This window comes from Nelumbo nucifera, chromosome 7 (assembly GCF_055504915.1).
Source record: "Nelumbo nucifera cultivar China Antique chromosome 7, China Antique-T2T, whole genome shotgun sequence".
In the NCBI taxonomy this organism is placed as follows: Eukaryota; Viridiplantae; Streptophyta; class Magnoliopsida; order Proteales; family Nelumbonaceae; genus Nelumbo; species Nelumbo nucifera.
The window spans coordinates 7,538,823-7,560,291 of NC_142655.1; the positions used below are offsets into that span (position 1 = coordinate 7,538,823).

The 21,469-nt window shown below is 37.4% G+C and overlaps 2 long non-coding RNA genes across 3 annotated transcripts in view; both read left to right on the top strand.

Annotated features, from left to right (window-relative positions):
- The window catches only part of LOC148790126 (uncharacterized), a 54,107-nt gene that overhangs the window by 18,850 nt on the left and 13,788 nt on the right, over window positions 1–21,469 (top strand). The window lies entirely within an intron of this gene.
- On the top strand, window positions 8,964–19,474 carry LOC148790127 (uncharacterized). Of its 2 annotated transcripts, none has more exons than XR_016078359.1 (3): window positions 8,964–9,204; window positions 17,829–18,022; window positions 18,632–19,474. It is a non-coding gene; the product is annotated as an uncharacterized LOC148790127 (long non-coding RNA). The 2 variants fall into 2 exon arrangements; XR_016078358.1 differs by having other exon boundaries at window positions 8,979–9,204; window positions 17,868–18,022; window positions 18,632–19,472.

A 21,469-nucleotide genomic window follows, 5' to 3' on the forward strand; every position in this document is an offset into this window, starting at 1 on the left:
ATTAGTGTGACTATATGTATCTAAGTTTAGTCTGTATTGGAAGTGTTGATAAATAGTTCTTAATATGTGAATAGTGTCATGCATAATATTCTAACTAAGACAAAATTTTCAATTAACATAGATTTCATTTTCATCTTCACTGAAGTTTTACTCTTTCATCACCCAAAAACAGCAATCAGTCTCAAACCTTTCCAAGGTAAACTAAGTTCCTTCATAGTTATTGTTGGGGAAAAATGGGGTCACTATAACTTTGGAGGAGAAGCTCTGAGGCGCGTCTGAAGACACTGTCTTTAGAACGTTATTTGCCCCCACTCAGTTTTATTGAGTTTGTTGTTGGGTTACAAGCAAATTCGTTCCCAGGTTACAACAGAGCCTTGGGCGAGAATCTGCAACCAGCAAAGTTGAAGAGTCTCCAAAGAAATGTGAGACTGTAGCAGATTGGACTAAGAGAGAGAGAGAGAGAGAGAGTGAGTGAATTTCGAAATTGTGTGATTTGGAGTTTGATTCATGCTCCTTAAATAATTTGTGAAGATGTATGAAGAAAAGGTAGGTGCTGGTTTAGAGAAGGCACCTTGAACAGTCACAATTTCAAACATTGTGACTGTTTAAAAAGTAGTTAACAGTTGGTGACTGTTAACTTTGAATTGTGCCTCTTGATCACACCTGATCGAATCGTGACCATTGATCTCATCAACGGTGATCAACGGTCATCAACGCACCAAAACCAGAGCCGTCCATCGCGAGCCACGCAGGTGCAAGCAAAGTGCGCCTCTAAAGCGCCTTATTGCGCTGCACACACGTGCGCGCGTGTTACGCGGTATCGAATCCCCATACTCTCCTCTACTAATTCTAAGGAGTGTAAATCAGCTCCTATTGAAAAACTAAAAACAAAACATAATTTTCCAATGTGGGACAAGTTCAAAACTGGGTTTTTGTAAGAGAAAAACTGATTTTTCAACCAAGTGTGTAAGTGCAATTTCTCATGTAATTGACCAATCAAACCCATTGGATTTAATCTCTTATGAGATTAAAATCCAACAATCCCCTACATTGATTGATCAATTACATAGTTCTCTCTCAATCCAAACTACTATGACACAGTTATGCATACAAAAGGTGTTTATCAACTTAAACCTCTTGTTAGTATAGTTATCTCAGAGCCTTGTCAAAGTTATTGGTGGTAAGACCTTAAACCAATTACTCTCAAGACAGACTGGAGACACCTATACACACAAAAATGTCTAGTCTCTGCAAGAGTTTCAAGTTTTTCTCAGTACTGTTATGGTCATGTGCTTCTTTCCTGGTTTCATGAACAATCCTGAGAGCAAACCCAAACCCTCATGAGAAACGACACCACTTCTATATTCACATAGGTGAAATTCCACTATGTGCTCCGTTATTTGACACATTTTAGAACTTCATTAAGAGTTTATCTCAACCTCTCATCATAACGGACAACATTGTTTATGTTGTGATGGGAAATTTCTCAATGTCAGTGCCAACAATCACATTGTTGTAACTTGTTGTTACCCATTAAACCCAATACTGATGGTTTTTCAGTTCAGGTTGGGTTACCATTACAGGTGACTAAGTAAAGGGTTTTAATCACATTTCTTTGGTTGTCATTCTTATCAATTCTCTAGCTAAACCCTTGGTAAGAGGATCAGCCAAGTTTTTACTTGACCTCACATAGGTTATAATGATGACTCCATCTTGAATTAGTTGCCTAACAAATTCATGTCTCTGACTTATATGGCTGGACTTACCATTGTAGATACCACTGTAGGCCCTTGACAGAGTTGCCTCACTATCACAGTAAATGGAAATTGGAGGCATAGGACTAGGCCAAAGTTTTATATCCAATAATAAATTCCTAATCCATTCAGCCTCTTTTCTAGTAGCCGCTAAGGCTATGAATTCAGATTCCATGGTCGAGTGAGATATACAAGTTTGTCTTTTGGATGCCCAAGAGATTGCACCCCCACCAAGGACGAAAATCCATCCAGATGTGGACTTGTTATCTCCATTACCTGTAATCCAACTTGCATCAGTGTACCCTTCTAGTACAGTTGGATAATCACAATAAAATAAGCCAAGTTCCAAGGTTCTCTTGAGATACCCAAGAACTCTCCCAATTGCCTTCCAGTGTTCTGCACCGGGATTATTTGTAAACCGACTGAGTTTACTTACTGCAAATGCAATATCAGGTCTGGTACAAAGCATAGCATATATCAAGCTCCCTACTGCACTAGAATACTCAAGTTGTGCAATTACTCTACCAGTATTTTCTACTAGCTTTATACTAGAATCATATGGCGTGCTATATTCTTTAGACCCTAAATGCTTAAATTTCTCAAGTACTTTCTCAATATAATGTGATTGGCTTAATGCATAGCCCCTACTATGTTTTTTAACTTTTATTCCCAAGATGGTATCTACTTCTCATAAATCTTTCATCTTGAAGACAGAGGATAAGTAGTTTTTAGTTTCATTTATGCCAACCATATTTGTACCCACAATAAGCATATCATCAACATAAAGACACACAATTACTCCATAATTTTCAGTGAATTTTGAGTAGATGCATCTATCAGCACTATTATGTTTAAAATCAAAAGTTAGGATGCAAGAATCAAATTTCTCATGCCACTGTTTAGGTGCTTGTTTTAATCCATATAGTGATTTAACCAGTTTACAGACTTTCTTCTCATTTCCAGGAAGAACAAATCCTTTTGGTTGTTCCATATAAACCTCTTCATTTAAATCACCATTTAAGAAAGCGGTTTTAACATCCATTTGGTGAACAGATAAGTGATAAATGGATGCTAATGCTATGAGTGTTCTAATGGAAGTTGTTCTAGCCACTGGTGCATAGGTGTTAAAGTAATCAATCCCTTCCTTTTGACTAAATCCTTTGGCTACCAATCTAGCCTTAAAAGTTTGTATAGTTCCATTAGTGTTGTATTTTCTTCTTGATGAAGGGAAATTTGGCCCGACCTCGCGATCGCCCGACACGTGGCAAAGGCAAGCAGCTCGGGACAGTAGAGCGCCCGAAGCGAACATCGGAAGCAAGTCCAAGCTCACTACCGAGCCCGAACTCCAGACCGCTGTACTGAGTCCGAGCTCCCTGTTAAGAGCAAGCTCCCTGTTAAGGGTCCGAGCTCCCTAAAGTAAGAACCCGAGCTCCCTAAGTCCGAGCTCCCTACTAGGAGCCCGTGCTCCCTGTTAAGAGCGAGCTCCCTGTTAAGGGTCCGAGCTCCCTGTTAAGGGTCCGAACTCCCTAAAGAACCCGAGCTCCCTAAGTCCGAGTTCCCTACTAGGAGCCCGAGCTCCCTGTTAAGAGCGAGCTCCCTACTGAGAACCCGAGCTCCCTGCAAGAAGCACGAGCTATACTGGGCCCCAAGCCTCACAAAGCTGACCCGAGCTGGCCCATGGCAGCTCGGAACACTCCAAACCGAACTCAAGACACCTCGCTCGCCACTCCAACACTTCACTTCCGAAACACCAGGCCGACCAAACATACCCGACACCAAGGACGTCTGTATCCAAGGGTGACGCGCCTGACTGATTTGGGATCTGACGCCTGACAGCCGCAATTCAAACGGCTTCCTGCTACCGCCACCTGCAACCGTCGTCACTAGCCGCAAAGACGGCTCCGACAAAAGGGACAGTGGCGGTTCTGCCCGGCCAGAGGAAATGACATCCGAACTGGCAGGAGTTCAGAAGTAATCATGCCCGACCTGACGGAAGCCTGGAAGTGAGTGCGCGAGGTGGTTATAAAAGGCTTCTACCCCCCAGGAACGAGGTATGCTAACTTTCGTGCTATCTGGTTTATCTTGCCTTTGAAGGATTCTAACTTGAGCTTCGGAGCCCTTACGCTGGGTTCTCCCCGGAGCTTCTCTTCTCCCTCCGTTTCAGGTCCCTGTTACTCAGTTCAGAGGCAAGATCATCGACAGCTAAGACTGGCCAGATTGTGCATCATCAATTGGCGCCGTCTGTGGGAAAGCTTTAAAAGGCCTCCCTCCAAAACTTTCATACCCTTTTCTTCTTCTCTGAGAAACTCAATACTCATGGCCTCATCCAGCAACGCCGGACGCGGCACAGAGACAAACACCACCGGGGAACAGCCCCAAGTTCCCGTGGTGTGTGTTGGGCAGTTCACCATCCCCCTCTCGGTGGATGGAATCCCCAATCTGACTACGCCACAAGCAGTGGCGCCTGTAAGCCTACCTTCCGCAAACATCCCCTTCCCTCTTCCCATCGAGACTACCTTCACTGAACCAACCGCCGTCCCCCTGGCAGCTAGCCAAAATCGGTTGGACGACTTAATGCAGTGCATGCGGGCAATGCAAGCCCAGATGTAGCAGTTCCAGCAACACCAGCTTCACCAGCACCAAGTGTTGCACAACCTCTCCCAATACCACTATCAACAGCAGTTCCCCCAACTGACACCAAACCAACCACTACTTCCACCTCGCCACCCTGCCCCGAAGCCAGTCAAGGCCTCTCCGCAAGATGGGCGCCTCCACCAAGGAAAGGCCTCTAGGCCCCAGAATCCCCCAAACAGCCAGGCCTCGTCCCCAAGCCGGAGAGAAAGAAAAGTCATCCCCGCCTCGCGGCTCGCAGGCGGATCAGGAACCTCACCCGCAAGGTCGGCACCTCGGGTCTCCAAACCGGAGTCCCCACTGGTGGAAAACCGATTCGGCGCACTGGCAGCAGCGGACTACCAGCACTCCGAGCCCATCGAGCTCGGCAACACGGAGGCCAGCAGCGCCAGTACAAGGCCCACTCAGCAGTGAAGGCGCCGTCGAAGTCGACGAACCGCCACCCGCGTCTTATCCGAGCTCAGAGGCAAAGGCGAGACGAGCTCGGACGAGGTAGGAGTCGCCCCGATTCTCTCAGTTCCTTCCCCCCTCGCCTCAGAACTCCTGGCAGTCCCCTTGCCCAGAGATTTCAAGTTCCCGCCCCTAGACAAGTATGACGGGTCCTTCGACCCCAACGACCACGTGGACGCTTTCCAGTCCCAAATGCACCTCGCCAGAGCCAGCGAATCATGCATGTGCGTGGCCTTCGCCACCACCCTCAAGGGGGTAGCCCGCACTTGGTACAGGAACCTGGCCCCCGGATCGATAAAGTGTTGGGCTCAGTTCGTGCAGGTCTTCACTGCACACTTTGTCACCAGCAAACGGTGCCCCAGAGCAGAGGAAAGCATCTTCGCGGTAGTCCAGAGGGAAGGAGAACCCATACGGGGCTACATCAAGCGATTCAATGAGGCATGCTTACAGATACCGCGGTTAGACCCCGCGGTGCAGCTCGCCGCAGCAAAAAGAGGGGTGACGCACAAGGAGTTCAAATGGCACATGGTAGCCAACCAGCCCGCGACCGTGGCCGAGTTCCTCAAGCTCGCAGACAAGTTCATGAGAACGGAGGAGGAAATCAACCAGCGAACCGAGGGCAGAAACGAGAAAAGAAAGAGGGACGGCGAGCCCTCTAGCTCGGCTGATCGAAGAAACCCGGCCCGGGACCCAAAACCGAACCAGTCGTTCCGAGCTCCCCTGCCAGTTCGGACGGATTACACGCCCCTGAACACGAGGCGGACCGAGATCCTAATGACGATCAAGGACGCCCCATACGTGAAATGGCCACCTCGCCTAAAGGGAAATCCGAACGAAAGAAACAAGAATTTGTATTGTAGTTTCCATAGGGACCACGGTCACAGTACCGAGCAGTGCAATAACCTCCGAGACGAGATAGAGGGGCTCATCCGTCGCGGATACTTAAGAAACTTTGTACAGCACAACAATAATAGCAATAAAGCGATGTCAGAATGGATTAGTTCTATAAGTTGAGAATTTCTCTTAACACTAGGGAAAGGTTTCTTAGCCATTTTAGATTTTACACATATTTCACATTTTTCAGTTGATTCATTACTGTAAGCAATTATACCAAGTTTGCTCATGTTCTTTATGGATTTAAAATTCAAGTGTGCTAATTTATCATGCCATAAAGAGAAAGAATCAACAATATAAGCATAAACTTTTCCTTCATTAATACTTAATTTGAACATACCATTACAACCATATCCCTTTCCAACAAACATCCCATTCTTGGATAGGATTAGTTTGTCGGATTCAAAGACAACTTTGAATCCCCTCTTACAAACAAGATTTACTGAGACCAAGATTTTTCTAATGTTAGGAACATGGAGAACATTCAGGAGAGTCAGTGTCTTTCCGGAGGTAAAGTTCAACTCTATGCTGCCTCTTCCAGCAACTTTGGCACATGTTTGGTTTCCCATCTGTACCTCTTGGCCATCAGTCACTTTTTCATATGTCTTGAACAAGGACTTGTCCTTGCAAATATGGACTGTGGCGCCTGAATCAAACCACCATCCAGAAGACAATTCTGCCATGTTGACTTCAGTAATCATGGCCACGAGATTGTCTTCTACCATGTTTGCAGACTTGGTTTCGCCTTTCTAATGTCGGCAGACTCGGGCATAATGCCCCTTATTTCCACAAACATAGTAGAATCCTTTCTTATTGTTGCTCTTCTTGAAATTCTCAACCTTCTTCTTTACTTGCAATGCAGGGTTAGTCTTCTTCGATCCGTTTTCCACAAAATTGACCTTAGAGTTCAGCATACCGGTCAGGGTCTTATCCCTACTGTCTCTAATTCGAGACTCTTCTTCAATACGAATGTGTTACTGAATTTGCTCCAAGGTAAGTTCTTCAGCCTTGTGCAGAAGATGCGAAGATGCGAATAAAACTAGAAATAATTTCCTTAGACAAAAAGAGAATAATAATACCCTCAGGCTCCATCAGCTGCTGACCCATGAGCTTGAATAAGTTAAGTTGATGGAAAGGATAAGGACTAGAAATTAACCCTTTTTCATCATCTTCTTCTTCTTTGTGAGAAAGAGAATCAAACTAAAAATTGCGAGCCAGAAATATTAAGCTTACCATCTGTTCTGAATAATGTTCTCAAGTCTCAACCTTTGGTGGTTGACACCTATGGTATATTTTTAGTGCTTTTTTTAATCTCTAGGACCCAAGCAAAGTGTATGACAACATCTCTGTTTTTATCTTTGAAGGATAAGATTCTAAAGAGTTTAATATGAAGGTAAAACTCAGGGGTATGACTTTCTTCTTTCAATGATATCACTTGCTGCATTAGATCTTTGGGATTTAGTTTCTTTCACAATGTCACGAGCTAATGTCTGGCCTGCACCTTTACCTTCACGCCACTGTGATATACTGATAGGAGCCTTCTTTTTAGTGATTCCATAACCTTCGACACGGATGACCTGATTGTTGTCAAAAGTAGCTGGGTAAAAAGTTCTCTCAGTCTCCAGCTGAAGATTTATTCTATACCAGGACAAGATCCATGTTGAATTGTTGATAAGCCTTGGCCTTCAGAATTATGAGAACAATTTCTACAAAGGCTTTCCAACAGACCTTGCCTCTGATAATAGATAGGCAACTGGGAGGAGATTTTCTTTTAGTTTGCCTTTCCAGCAGTTGTAAATATTTTATATATCAAATTAGAAATAGGAGAAGCCATGCAGGAAAGGAAGAAACAGTAGGCCAGCTTGATGGTTGTTCCTGCTGTTGGTGGCAATGAGCACTGAAATCCAATCTCAATATCTAGTGATTTCATAAAACAGATGACCAAGAACTTTGCTCAAGCTGTTAGGTTGGAAGAAAGTGGTAAAGAAGACTTGATAACAGAGAAGGGTGGCTTTGTTGTTGTTGCAGCTGTGGGTGCTGGAGTTAAATCTGAACGTGTGTTACATTACTCAAGAAGATTTTTTTTAAATGCCTTGTATTTTTTTATATGTCTATTGGATATTGTATTTAAGCAATTTCTTTTGGATTTTATAATAATTAATAATTTAATCAATAGTTTTTTATTTTTAATTTGCATTTTTTTATTTAAATTGATTTTTATTTATTATCTGCCATGAGATCTATATTAAACAGGTACTAAAAAATGTTGAAATCAAATTGATATAAATAATAAAAAAAACAAAGCCAACGGTCATATAGCCGCCGCCTTAGATATAAAAAAAGACCTAAGGTGGCGGTCTAGAGAGTTCTAAGCCGGCGGTCCGAACTGCCACCTAAAAACGTTAGTAACAGGTTGACCGACCTAAGGTGGCGGTTCAAAGAGTTTTAAGCCAGTGGTCCAGACCGCCACCTAAAAACAGAAACAACAGTTTGACTGACCCAAGGCGGCGGTCCAGACCCAAGGCGGCGGTCCAAAGAATTCTGATATACCACCGCTTTAGGAATGACTGAACCACGGCAGTCTTTTCAGACTAACGTGGCGGTCTTGACCTAAGCCGGCAGTGGTTTAGGGGGCGAAGTTAGGACCGCCACCTTAATTCTGAGGCAGCGGTCTAAAGGGCTAAGCCTGTGGTCTTACGACCACCACCTTTGACCGTTTTTCTTGTAGTGCCACAACCAAATCAATGTATCGTATTCTATCATTTGCTAAATAAAAATTGAATAGGTTCTTTTAGAACCGACCATCTTGAGTCGAGTCGATCCAGTTTCATTGTTTAGTTGTTGGCTTTTTTTTAATGCAAAAAAAAAAATAATAATATGGGAATAGTCCATATTTGAAAAGATTATCTAGAGCCTTAAATACTCTAAATGCATGTTAGAAATCATTTGGCTAGTTTTGAGGGTGATGAGGTAATTAAGGGTGTCAATGGACCGGTTTTGGATTGGACCCCTTCTAGTCCAAAATCAATTTGGATGGACCAACAAGACATATTGAATTGGATCAATCCGTAATAAATTGGTGCGCGTATACTGCGTGCCTGGACTGAAGCTTGAAGCCGAACGGGGTAATGAGAGTTCGCACGAGTCTAGATAATGTACGAATTGAGGACGCGCGTGGCGCATCCTCGCAGTGTGCGAACGGTTTCAGCACTGGCTTTGCACCGACAGAAGCCGAACCCAATTCATTTAAGTCGCATAGAGACTACCGTTAGAACTAAAAAGCGCAATTAGAAAATTCAAAACCCAAATACCATTTCCATTATTCCATACCTACAATCTCTCTCTCTCTCTCTCGCTAGTTTTTAATCGTGACTTCGGTCTCTGTTGCTACCTCCGCGAGTCGATCTTTTGGTGCTGAAGGCTTGTTCCACCCGAAGATGCTCAGAGAGTATTGAGCTTGATAATCTGAAAACCTGTGAGTCTTTTTCTCCTTTCTTTTATTCAAGATTTTTTTTTCTATAGTTCCAATTAATTTTGGTGAAAACATTCTAAATTAGTATAATGTAATTAAAGTTATGTTTTCGTTCTTGCATTAAAGTTTCCTTTGTGCCTCCAACCTCGAACAAATTTAGGGCATTTGGTTTTGGTTGCGGCGCTAGTCTAAGCAGAGGCCCAGAAGGCCAGAACCTAAGAAACTTAGTTGTCTTCGTCTTTCCTTTTTTTTTCGCTTTTTTATTCATCAAATCTTGTTGGTTTTTGAATTGTCTGTGGTCATCGTATAGAGTTCTTGGGTTTGGAGACAAGAATCTAGGATCTGGAGGAAACGTCTATATGGATTTCCAATAGGTTTTCAATTCCAAAGTAGATTTCAAGCGGACGAAGACATTGTTGCAGAGGCTTAGCAACAAACGCGGCGCTCTCGTTGAGTTAAATTTCAATTTGGCTTTCAGATTCAGACATTGAGTCTCACCATAACGTATGAAATTCTATTGATAAAAAAATAACGTCTGAAATTCTGTAAGAAAATTAATATTTGATGTTGGGTTTTGGAGATGCAAAGATTGATTGGTCTTGATGGGGCTTTTCTTTCAGACAAGTAACGAGTAGATAGAGGATTTTGCAATTTCTGATTTGGGTTAGAGAAAAGGTTGAAAATAGCAATTTGATGCTTGTCTTTATGATTCCGATATTCATATCCAGTGATATTATTGGTTTTGAGATTTATTTTGTAGTTGGCTACTTTTGTCTGAGACTCTGAGTTAAGATATAGTCAATGCTTTGATTGGTGTTTAGGAGTAGCTGGTAAGGAATGAGTTATAACAAAGGATTTATAGAGAATTGAACTGCCAAAGTGGGTCTAGAGATTGGAAAAATTTGTTGGTTCTATTTGTTTTTTCTTTTCAAGTGTGTTGTCTGTTTCAAAATGTTGGGGTGGACGCTAGTGGATCATGGTTTTCTTTGCAAAAGTCTTTTTAGTATGGGAGGAAACTTAATGAGAAATGGGAAGTGTTGACTTTTTATGCTTCTCCCAATTGTTGCCAGTGCATGAGGCTATTTCCAAGATTTGAACCATGGTCACCCAAGTTGCAACGAAGCAACCCAACCATTGCACCAACATCCAGCCTCGTTAACATAAAAGTATATTATTTAAACAATTTATCCAATTGCAACCTCTTACTCAAAGAGGGAATCTGTGATAATATGATATGAAGCATATCAGTCTTCCTCTGCTCCTTTCTCATCTCTTCTTCTTTGTAATTGATTTCTACCAAAATCTCAATTAATGTAGTGTGATTTGATGTAGCAAGGCATTAGGTTCTTGCATCAAGATTTCTTTTGTACTTCCAAGTTTAAAAGACAGGCTGCTAGTCGCTTTTTTGATGTAATAACTTTTATACAAGAGTTTCTTAGTATTGACTTGCCTAATAATTTAGTTCTTTCCATTAGATTTTTTTTAAAGGTCACCTCTATTCATTTCATTAATGTAAGCATGTAAGCAAATATGTACAATAAGGATCCAAGAACAGGGGTAAACAAAATCCCTAGGAAAAAGCAATTACAAACTGAGCCCAGTACAATTGCTCCCTATATACCCCGTGCTTAGCTAAAGAATCAGCCAGCTCATTTGCATCCTTTGGAACCCATTGAAATAGTACTGTCATTTTTTTCTTTTCTTTTTTTTTTTTTTGATTGGTAGCGCTAGAGAAATTTTATTATGAAATAGAGAATGTGTGTGTGTATATATATATACATATATACAAGCACCCAAAAGAGATACACAACTAAACAGAGAATATATATACACATCTCACCACTTGAATGGAATTTAGATAGACTGATCTCGTAAATATCCTGTTTTTTCTTTTCCCCTATACTTCTATTGGATCATGGTGGCATTATTGATAGTGCTTTTACTTGACTAATTTTTCTGGACTAACCTTATTTTTTTCTGGATCAACCTATTGATGCTCTGATACAAACAACCGAGACAGATAAAGGAAATGGAGATAAGACTTCATTTCCAAAAATTCCAGCTGCATATATGGGTACTGATTTCATGTTATATGCTTATATCATGGTTCTATATCTAGTTTTAGAAGTTAAATTTCATTTCTCAAGACTTATTTCTTGCTAAATTTAATTAAATATCTTAAACATACAGTTCTTTTGTAGTACAATCTGTTAAAACATACCATTTTGTATGTTTTAAAAGTTTTAATTACAGAGTACATCTAGAAAGAGTCTAGTTTTAGTGCTTTTGAACTTGATGGGGTTTTGCTTTGATCCCAAATGATTTAATGACATGTAAAAAGTAAGAACCACTTGACCTGATGCTGAGATGCTTTTCCATTTCACTTAAAAGATTTTTATGATTTAAAAATTAAAAATATATCATTTCTTCTTTTTAAGATGGGACTTAACTGAAATCTGAAATGTAAAACCTTCACTACCCTTTTTTGGAAAGAATACCCAAAATAGAGCCAATGATGGCAAGTTCACACCAAACTAATAACCAGTAACCAGAGCCAACAAACCAAAACTGATTTCCTCTTGGTTAACAGTGGAGTTAAAATTTCTTAGGTGGGTTTCAGTGAGGTTTTCCCTTGATTTTAACCCCTCAGGCAGAAACCAGTCAAGTTATCTTGAATTTTGGTTCTCATCAAAGACTGTAAGCCCGTTAACTCCTGAAGAATTTTAAATTCCATTACCACACAAATACAACATCATCTACTGAAGCCATGGTAAAAGTTCATTAATGGAAATTCAGCAACCACAACAGTCAAATTTTGGAATTGAAGCCAAATGAGTTCATGTAGAATTTCAGAGGAGAGCCATTTCTCCTACATAGTGCAGGCTTTTACTTGCAATCTTTTCTTTCTTTGTTGCTTACATGCTTTTTTTATGCTTTTCCATACCTTCACAATTTGTCATTTTCTTTGGTTCTGATTTACTAGTTTTCGTAGTAAAGGTTTCAATACAGTCATTTTGAAAAGGAGATATGTGGGAATGGGGAGAATACTTCAACAAGGTGGGATCTACCACAAAAGTTTCTTCTCTGTTTTTCTATTCCATTATCACAAATCTCTTTGGTCCCCTCTAGTTTCTCCTCTGCCTTGCTTGTATTCTCTTGTCCTTATGAGTATATCTCTTCCAAGTGACAAACTTTCCTGAGTTCTCTTCTATTGTTTCCTTACCCTACGAAGCTTGAAGGGGTTGGTTTGAGCTACAATGGGCTCTTGATTAGAAATCCTGACACTCATTGAAATAGATGATGGTGGTGGTGGTTTGGAGAATATGGAGGGAAATTTAAGGGTTCTAGAAAGAGTTAGAACTGGTTATCTAACTTTATTTTCCGTTTTTAACAGCAGAAAGTAAAATAGGAAAGATAAACGAGAAGCATTGGAGAAGAGAAGGTTGCTGGTTAATCACTTTTAACATGGTAGCATTTGAATTGGACTTGAAGAAAAATCACTTATACAAGTGCATTGGATTCGGAGTGATGTATAAGTGATCATGCAATACATGTTGTTGAATCTTAGTAAGTATTTTGTTTGACATTGGTATGATAGGCATATACTAGGGGTGCAACTTCGGTACCCAAACTGATGATTTTACACTGGTTTGGGCTTAGGTCCATTCAAAATGTAACTTAGCATATATTGCATTGTCACTTATACAAGTTCCAAACTTAGCATATAAAAATGTGAGAGTATGATGGACAAGATAGTGGTGCATATGGAGTCTTATATGATAAGAGAATACCACTTCGATTCAAAGGAAAATTTTGTAAAATGAACAATGTTATATGGAGTAATGTTGGGAAGTCTAGACAACATGTTCAAAAATGAGTGTGGTGGGAATGTAAACATTGAGATGGATAAGAGGGAAAACTAGAAAATATAAGGTTAGAAATCTGCTTTTTTGAATTAATCTAGGAGTTTCAACAGGTAATAAAATGAGGGAAAGTAGAATAAGAAGGTTTGTTATGTGCAAAGGAGACCATCTACAAAATCTGTAAGAAGTGATTTGTTACAAGTTCTAGAGGCTAGAAGAGCCATGGATAAAGACATGGGTTGTAGTAGAGAGAAATCATTTTAGGGTCCATAATTTATCTATATATGGCATTGAACAAAATGGAATGGCAACATAGGATTAATGTAGCGGACTCCAATAGGATTTGTTTTCTAATTCTAGGGTTTCTAGTTGCTTTCTATATTTGTAAGAAATGTGTATTCCTTGGTAGAATATTCAAATAGGAAAAAAATAAAACAACTCTGAAAGTTTATCAATTTAGCTAGCTAGCTTCATATTATGCAATTCTTTATGTCTTAGTTGTCAGTGTTTTTATCATTTGTCGATTGTTTGTTTCTCCAATCGTTTTGCATCTCTGAGTGCATTAGTCATTTAGGCTCCGTTTGGCATTAATTCTAGGGATTCTCATTCTCAGAATCCTTTCATTTGAAAAGAATGGATTTTGAGAATCTTCATCCCGAGAATCGCCAAATGTGTTTGGCACAGTCATCATTTTCTTGTTTCTCAAAACTAGAATCACATTCGACAACAACCAATTTCTTGGAATCAATTCTCTAGATGACTAAAGCTACATTGTACTCAATTGCGTCTAAATCATTGTCAAATACATATAAAAAATGAGAGAAGTCACATGTTCATGTCCAAGCATCCTTTTTTGGTTGAGGCCTGTACAACCATGTCCAAGGGTCCCTTTGATGCTCACTACGTATATAATGGCAATTAGTAATTGTCTCCCTTACACAACTCAGTCCGATATGACATCTCTGGAAGCACCAACACAATTGGACCAATGAAAAACTTTCATCATGTTTTAACATATTCAACAAGCCATGAGTGAGATTTCTTCTAGCGGATAGTCCATAGGTTTCTAAGGCTACTGCCCAACTTCAGACTTGGAGTTGAATGAGATAGCAGCCCTCTTATCCAAGGTTAAACTTAAAAAACAAAGAGTTGAAGGTTGAAATCGTTGGATATCAACTCTCTTATCCAATCTCCAAGGCCACTACGCAACCTCGGGTGTTCTATAGAAAATGTTTTGGAAGTGGAAAATTAATGCTTCTGTTATCTACTTTTTCACAAAACAGACTTTCAAACAAAATGAAAACAATTGAAGCCACAAGTAGTTATAATGAAAACAGTTGAAATCACTCTCCATCACCATAAACAACAAAGATCTCCAACAACAAGGTCAAGAAAATAGAGACAAACATATTTAATACTAGAGCCTTTGTTGAGTCAAACAATAATTACCCAAAATTGACTTGATGAGTTCCTAGTTACAAGGGCCTAATTTTCTAAAATATTGAAGAATCTTTGCTTATTAAGAATTTGATAAGCATGATAGATCCATGCTTTTCGTTTAGTGTGGAATACAATGATTGTAAGATTTTATAATAGTTTTCTTAACAATTTAATAGAAAGTTCAATGATATAATAAACTTAAGTGTCAATACATATCAATAAGAGTTTGTCAATGAATATATAATAAGCTTTTTGGATCGGACCAGTGACCCAACGTACACAACAAAAATACATAACAATAAGAGCATTCACAACTTGAACATCTTCAATATATCCAACGATTTCATATCAGAGCATATAATAAACTTAGCTGTCAAATTCCAAATCCATTCAAGTTGTTTACTTGGTTAACTGGTTAAGGTGTGATTAACCATTTTTTATTATTAAAATTTGAAATCATGAATACTTATAGGTATCCGTTGCAATACTCTAATGGTCCCCCAAATATAGAAGAAATTTCATTGCAAGTCTTTGATTTATAGTTGTGCATGGTTTGTGGAATGATTTTGGTGGGATGGGAAAGGGGAAATGGGTGGAAATTTTTTCATGTTCCATTGTTTGGTTGCAAAAGGGAAAATAGTGGGAAAATCAACCCTAGTAACATTTATTAATTTATTATTGAAAAATTTTATAATTATTTAACGTTGATAATTTCTAATCAGTTATTTATTAAGAATTAATATGTTCAAATTTATTTTATTAACATTTAATTTGAATTAATTAATAATCTTATTTTTACTATTATTTATTTAGAATTTTTATTATTTAATCATATTATTGAATCACAAACTAGATTTATAATAAAGTCCTTATTTATTTATTCATTAATTACTTAGTCAATTAAATATTAGTTTTTTTGTTAATTAGTAACTAAGAATACTTTTGATTATTTAGTAATTCATTCTTAATTAGATATTAATTATTTAAAATCCATAATTAGTTAGTTAATTATTTTAATTAATTAAAATTTTACATTTTGTTAGTTTATAAGTTATTAGTAATATTATATTTTATTAATTTCCATGACTTAATTCATAAATTTTATATTTTAATATTATTAATTCATAATGTACAAAATTATTTTCATCGATAAATTACTTAGTTTAATTACTTTTAATAAAATTATTAATTATTAAATACTTTGTTGTTATTTCTAAGTTAATTGATAATATAAATTATTTTTTGAATTTTTACTATTCTACGTTTTATAATTAATATTTTATTTTCTTAATACTTATGACTTAATTAATAATTTTAATGTTTAATTGCAAAAAATAATTATTTATGAAATTTTTATTGATTAATTTTTCATTAATCTTATTTATGAATTTTTTCTTCAATTATTTTATTAATATGTTATTAAATATCTAATATTTTTTTGGTTTCTGAATCTAATAATAATTAATAATTTAATTAATTATTAATAATAATTATCTATAATTTTATTTCATGAAAATATTTATAAGTAAAACATTACTAATTATTTAATTAATAAAGCTTGGGTTGATTTTCCCACTATTTACCCTTTTGCAACCAAAAAATGGAACATGAAAATTTCCACCGGTTTTCCCTTTTTCTATCTCATCCCACCCAAATCTTCTTGCAAACCAAACATGGTCTTAAATCAAAGACTTGCAATGAAATTTTATTCTTTATTTGGGGGACCATTAGGATACTGCAATGCATAACTATAAGTATTTTATGATTTCAAATTTTTATAATAAAAAATGCTTAATCACACCTTGACCTGTTAACCAAATGAACAATTTGAATGGATTTGGAATTTGACAGCTAAGTTTATTATATGCTCTGATATGAAATCGTTGGATATATTGAAGATGTTTAAGTTGTGAATGCGCTTATTGTTATGTATTGAAGTTTTGTTGTGTATGTTGGGTCACTGGTCGATCCAAAAAGCTTATCATTGAGAAGCTCTTATTCATATGTATTGACAATTAGGTTTATTAAATGTTCATTGAACTTTCTATTAAATTGTTAAGAGAACTATTTTAAAATCTTCCAATCGTTGTATTCCACACTAATTGAAAAGCATGGATCTATCATGCTTATCAAATTCTTAATAAACAAAGATTTTTGAATATCTTAGAAAATTAGACCCTTGTAACTAATAACTCATCAAGTCGATTTTGGGTAATTATTGTTTGGACTCAACAAAGGCTCTAGTATTAAATATGTTTGTATCAATTTTTTTTGGCCTTGTTGTTGGAGATCTTTGTGCTGATGGAGAGTGAGTTCAAGTATTTTCATTATAACTAACTACTTGTGGCTTCAGTTGTTTTTGTTTTGTCTGTAAGTTTGTCTTTTGAAAAAATAGACAAGAGAAGCATTTATTTTCCACTTCCAAATCATTTTCTCTAGAACACCCGAGGTTGCGCAACGGCCTTGGAGATTGGATAAGAGAGTTGTTATCTCCTTCAACTCCCAGTTTTCTAATTTCAACCTTGGATAAGAGGGCTGCTATCTCCTTCTACTCCCAGTCCGAGGTTGGGCAGCAACCTTAGAAACCTATGGACTATCCTCTAGAAGAAATCTCACCCGTGGCTTGTTGAATATGTTAAAACATGATGAAAGATTTTCATTGGTCCAATTTTGTTGGTGCTTCAAGAGATGTCGTATCGGACTGAGTTGTGTATGGAGACAACTACTAATTGCCATTATATACATAGTGAGCATTAAAGGGACCCTTGGACATGGTTGTAGAGGTGTCAACCATAAGGGGACGCCGAAGAAAAGTATATCTATAGAACTGGAGAGAGAATGAATGGCCTAAATTGTACCCAATAACACATTGAAAGGTTGCTTGTGATTTTAATATGACAATGATACAGAGTTTCATAGGGATGATTTTAAACTTGCCCTTTAGACAAAGGCAGAGAAGAAAAACCATAAATTCTAAGTTTTATGTTATATTACACAAGTATGCTGGTGTCTAACTGTTCAATATTTTTCAAAATGCTTTTGGATATTTATAAGAAGGACATGTTGTGTTCCTGGGATCCTTTTCCAATCCAGCATTTTCTTGCCCACCATATATTACATATCTCAACTGAACTTAAGAGATCTTTGTTGCAAGTATATGGAATTGGCTACATGAATCCTTTTTCGTCATTCCTCTCTCTCTCTCTCTCTCTCTCTCTGTATTAATTTGCTTGTTTGCATGATTTGGTGCATGAGTGTGACTATATGTATCTAAGTTTAGTCTGTATTGGAAGTGTTGATAAGTGGTTCTTAATCTGTGACTAGTGTCATGCGTAATATGCTGAACTAAGGAAAAAATTTCAGTTGATGGAAGGAACATGAGTTCTGAAACAACCATCAAGAAAGGCAAAGGGGGCCTTGGCTACAGGAAAGGAGACATCGTCAAAGAAGACTCATCCAAAGGAGTTCAATATAGCCGAGGAAGAATTTTTACACGACCACGGAAAATGTATACAGAAGTAAGCAGCAGCAATGGACCGTTATTTTTTGGACACATTTCTTTTAGATCCTGATCATTACATGACTCTGACACGTTAGTATTTATGGACGAGTGCTAGTAAATGAGTTTGTGCACATTTTAGTCTAAAATGATCAATTCTCTCTCTTTTTTAGTTTCAATCAGTGTCCATCTTATCACCATTAATGCTCACCTAGTATTATTATGTAACCCTGAAAGCTGACATATATCATACAATACAGTAAGATACATATTTAATGCATTCAACCATGCTTGGAGAGTTGACATGGCAATGTTGGACATGCATTTTCATGGGTTCCACCTTATCTATGGGGTGAAGATAACTAAGAGTTGCATAAACTTGCTTACTAACATTCTCTTATTAGAATAGCAAATATTTTGGGGTTTCCACATGAACAAGTCTTTGACCATGTAAACTATTCACTTGCATATTTAATTTCTCCTGCTATATTCATGAAGCCTAAACAATCAGAGGTTTAGTATCCTTAAACGGATTCTGGAAGTTTTTACATTTTTTCTTTCATTATCCTGTACTTTTATATTTCTAAGCTCCATGCTAAGTAATAAACTGTATTTTTTTTCTTTGCAGACTATGTTAAATAATCCTCCTAGGTTACTGGAATTGGAGCCGGAGTTAGAATTGCCAGGCCTGCATTACCTGTCTGGTTGGATTCTCCAATTCAATGGGGCAATTTGAGCATGTCGAATTTAGACTAAAGCCATATGATGATATCAGTGTTGGTTCTCCTAGGTTGCTCTAAGAATTTCTGTGTGGCATGCCATAGTGGTGAATCATGGAAGGTTATGAGCTCACCTACCTCTTCAAATTTCAGCCATAGCAGATATTAACTGAACAATCTCTTTTGCCTTGTCATGAACCGTGCATGACACTTGAGCATTTAGAGTAGAAGCCAATCCTTCAGTGTTGTGTAAATTCTTCAGGTTGGCATAAATATGGGAATGATGTGCTTTGGATCCTGCATTTTCTGGTGATCATGTTAGGGCATTGGGGATCTGCATGAATTGCTTGTTTGGGTAGGTTCTTAGATCAGAAAACAGTTAGGCAGATGATTTGGTCAGAGCAGAATTTTCAAAGACAAACTTATGTTGGGTTGAACCTGGACCGGGGGAATCAATGTAAAGGAAATAGTGTAAAAAGAAGGGTGTGATCAACATTTTGCTGCTTTGTTCACTGTATGGTCATCTTTTGTACATTTGGTGATTTTGCTTTTTGTAAATAAAAATGTGAATTATTTTGCTTATAAAAAATTAGATGGACTATTTTAGTTGTGCTATTCAGTCAGAAACCCAGACATATGTTGGATTCTGATTGCTCTTTATGTGTATGTGTCCATGAAATTCTGGCTGAGAACAGACCTAGTGAGTAGAAGGCAATATTACATTGCAAACTTGTGATTTTTGAACATTCATTAGATCAATTTCTCTCATTTGTGATTTGTCAATTTTGAATTTCCTTTCATACCTAGATGAGACATGATGCTGATATATCTGACGATTCTGATCCATTAAAGATCTGAAACTTTGGCATTTATTTGCACTAAAAAGAAATATTAACAAGGCAATAACAACACTCATGTTGCGGAGGCAACTAGGTATAGGCAACTTTATGTTAGTCTAATCCATTTTGCATGAATCGTTTTTCCCCTCTTTTGTATTTCATACAACCTTTTGGCTGCATTTGGTTGTGGTGCAAATCTGAACTAGATACAAATTTTGCACCTGGTTCAATTTTGCATCTACTTGTTTGTAATATAATTTACATTCCTACTTGACACAAAATTTGTAATTTTTGTCTCACTAGATCCAAGCAAATATCACAACATTGAAATCTTGAAAATAAGCAAGTAGCAGCACATTAGATCGAAGCAAGGTGCCTTGCCCTTGCCTAAGAAAGCCTAAGAAAGCAATACAAGAAAACCGTTTAAGTTTGAAGTAATGTATGTGGAACAATTGTAAGAAACTATGCAATATTGGACTAAAACCAACAATGAATCAAGAGGAATGCAATTTATTTAAAATCAAGAAGGGTTATTTTAAAAATTAAAAATGGAATAATTGAAAATATTGTGGAAAAAAAAGAAAATTATTTAACCAAGTTCAAAAAAAAATTATAGAAATCCTAAAAATAGGGAATTTGGTCAAAACAAGATGACTCTTCGTAGACAATTAAATGTTTCTTTATTAAGAGAGGAGGCATTAAGGGCTCAAAAATCCAATGTGAAATAAATTGAGTTAAACACTGTGATAAAAACAAAAGATATTTTCATATTGGTACAATGATAAAAATAAACCGAAATAATATTTTTCACTTCACTAGCAAGGATAGAGGCAATTGGTTAGTGAATATGAATGATATAAAGAATCATTTTCTTACAAAATTTGCATATAAATTCAAAGGAGTGAAAGTGAAAATATAGATGGAATCCTGAATTCCTTTAATCAATCGGTGGTTAAGGAGTAAAATGAGGACTTAGTAATGCACAAATGATGAAGCTTAGGAAGCTCTCAACTCTACGGGAGATCTTAAAGCCTCTAGCCCTAATGGACTAAATGTATTTTTCTATAAAAAGTACTAGCAAGCAACCTGTGTGATGCATGTGATTAGTTAGGTTTTAAATGTTAATACATGTAATAAGTCACAGGTACATGATTTTTATTAATTGAGAATCAGTATAAAGAGATGCATTGGCATAAAGATAAATTAATAGTTATATTTAGGAAAATTTCTTTTATTTAATCCAACTGAAGCAAAGCAATTACTTGTCCAAAGGCATATGGTACGACTGAAACATTCCAATTACTACTCCCTCTCTATGAAAGTTGTCATTCCAATGGCCACAAATGGCTAAAAGGGTTGTTATTATGAAAGTTGTCATTTATTTTCAAAAATGTAAATGGGATACAAATTCTTTTTTTAATTTAGCAAATAAAACCCTCTAATTCTCTTGTCACGAACACGACCCAAACTTGTATTTATGTCTTGTCACGGACATGATCCGAAAAGCTTGACAACTTGTGGTTTTAGAAAGAACTTGCAATGATCAATTGTATGCAAACAAGATGGGAGAATTTTTTTCAGTAGTAGTAATTCGGTGAAGGTTTCGATTGCAGCAACTCAAAGACCCAAATTCTTCAGCTAATGTGGCACAGAGCTATAGCGGTTTTGAAGCTTCAATGGTTGGGGAGCCAAAATTCTGATTCTTCTTCCCTTGATCTTGGTACAGCCCATTTCTTCTTCTTCTTTGTCAAAAGCAACGAAAGCAAAAGAGAAGAATTGGATAGCCGAAGGGGAAAATAAAATGATTTCAGTTGAGCATGCCTCTTGACATGCACATAGCTAATATCAATTAACTTGAAACTTTAATAACAGTGTGGGAGCTAGACTTCTTTCAAATTCTTCTGTCTT